Consider the following 2,389-nt stretch of genomic DNA (forward strand, 5'->3'; position numbering starts at 1 on the left):
CTCAAACAAGAGAGAGTGTAAGAGGAAAAGAAGTGTGTGTTATGAATGAGATCTGTCCCTGGGATATTTCATATTCCTCATTAACTTATGAATTATGTAATGATATCCTAATTTTAAGAAGAGACTTTAGAAAGCTTAAACAATTAGTTTGAGAATTATACCTGACTATCAAGGCATTCAGTGTTTTCCAAAACAGACACCTGTGGGCCAAGATATGACTGTCATACACAATGTATGCTGGCTTTTGCAAACCCACTGTGGAGAGAGAATATCTTATCAGTGGATAAAATGGCCACCAGAAGTGAAGTATTTCTATCCTATGCTTAGTTAAATAGTCTTAAAATTACACATTAGATACAAAAGACAAAAATCCATGAAATTTTCCTTTATTCAACATTGAAACAAAGGCTGAGAGATAACTGACCAAAAGTTACCATCACATTACCTCCTTTTATTGACATTGGTTTTTGCATGAAATTTCTAGCAAAAGTCAAACATACTTGGGCAATTTCACAATTGTACCTATTTTTTACCAATTGCCATAAACTTTAATATTAGTATGTATTTTTAAATTGTATTAACACATGAAATATAAATATGATAATTTGCTGATGATTTTTTACACTTGACGTCATTAGTTGCCATTCTTTCCTAAGGTATATTTCTCAATTATCCTTGAATGCAACAGTTACACTGGTTTACTATGACAGGTTGGCAGTATTTGATCACAAGCAAGGAAGCATATATCTACCCAAATTAATGTTTGGCAGACCAATCTGGGTGGATTATTTTTGGATTCATTCCCAGATAAATCAGGGAATCTAACCCTATAAAAAGAAGGAAAGTTGACCTAATATATATAGCCACAAAAAATGAAAAATATGCAAAATAAACTTTTCTTGTCTTAGATCAATTAGCTTTCTTTGTTTTGTAAAAAAAAAATTACTAACAGCAATGAAATGTTTTATTTTCAAACTCATATTTAAATATTTAAAATCATTACAAGTAGTATTTAGTGAATCTATAGGATTTTATTATAATTATAATATAGTTTACATTTAAATTAATCTTCTGTACATTTATGAAATGAGAGAATACAAATTTTTAAAATTAACTCAATCAACAATAATTAATATTAAGATTATCTTCGTGTTAATCTTTTTTTAGAGAATTTTATATTATTGTGTTCATACTGTTTTCACCCGTTTGTATATTCTTTTTTTTCAGAAATGTAAAGAATTGGTATATAACCTATACCAAGCACAAATGGAAAGCCATAGAAACATGTCAGAATTCATTCTTCTAGGACTTTCATATGACCAGAACATCCAAATATTTTGCTTTATATTCTTCTTCTTCTTCTGTTGTCTTGCTCTGTTGGTGGGAAACCTTCTGATCCTTGTCTCCATTCAATGCAGTCCTCTTTGTAACCAACCAGTGTACTATTTCCTCAGCCACTTATCTTTCATAGACATCTGCTATACCTCTAGTGTTACACCCAAATTAATTGGAGACCTGCTAGTGGAAAGAAAAAACATTTCCTATGGTAATTCATGGTAACTGCATGTTGCAGGTCCTTATCATGCCCTTCTTTGGAGGCACTGAGATCTCTATTCTTACTGCCATGGTCTTTGACTGCTACGTTGCCATCTGCAAACCTCTCCACTACGTGGTGATCATGAACAGGATGTGATGGAACCTCCTACTCTTAGCTGCTTGGGCTGTTGGGGCAGTCCATGCCTTGCCTCAGTTTTTTACGGCAATCAGGTTACCTTTCTGTGGTCCTAATGAACTCGATCACTACTTCTGTGATATTTTTCCTCTCCTAAAAATTGCTTGTACTGATACTACATCACTGGTATCCTTGTGATTGCCTTTGCAGGTATGATTGCCTTACTTATCTTTGCTGTATTATCTGTTTCTTATGGAATTATATTATTCAGCTTAAGAAATCATTCAGCTGAGGGAAGACAAAAAGTTCTTTCTACCTGTGGGTTTCATATCACTGTAGTCATCTTATTTTTGTGCCTGTGATCTTTATTTACTTTAGAACTCCTACAACTTTTCTTGAGAAAATATTTGCGCTCTTTTATACTATCATTGCTCCTATGTTCAATCCATTGATATATACACTGAGAAATACAGAGATGAAAACTACTTTGAAAAAATTGAGTATCAAATATTATTTTCAAAGGAAGCACAGAATTTCTTTGAAGAAGCTTGTTGGCTAAGCAACTTTGCAAAAGAAAAGGGGTGGGTATGAATGTCACTATATTGAATGGAAGGAATGAGTGCCATAGGAGTACAAGATAAATACCAAATCCAAACTTTTGTATAAGAAAGTTAATCAGCAACTACGTGAATGTGGTGAGGTATTAAGATGGCATCC

At 33.0% G+C, this 2,389-nt stretch overlaps 1 pseudogene; it reads left to right on the plus strand.

The window, feature by feature from the left end:
- The first annotated feature begins 1,266 nt into the window (after positions 1 to 1,266).
- Positions 1,267 to 2,165, plus strand: LOC125121071 (olfactory receptor 4P4-like; annotated as a pseudogene).
- Positions 2,166 to 2,389: the final 224 nt, after the last annotated feature.

Source organism: Phacochoerus africanus, chromosome 2 (assembly GCF_016906955.1).
Source record: "Phacochoerus africanus isolate WHEZ1 chromosome 2, ROS_Pafr_v1, whole genome shotgun sequence".
In the NCBI taxonomy this organism is placed as follows: Eukaryota; Metazoa; Chordata; class Mammalia; order Artiodactyla; family Suidae; genus Phacochoerus; species Phacochoerus africanus.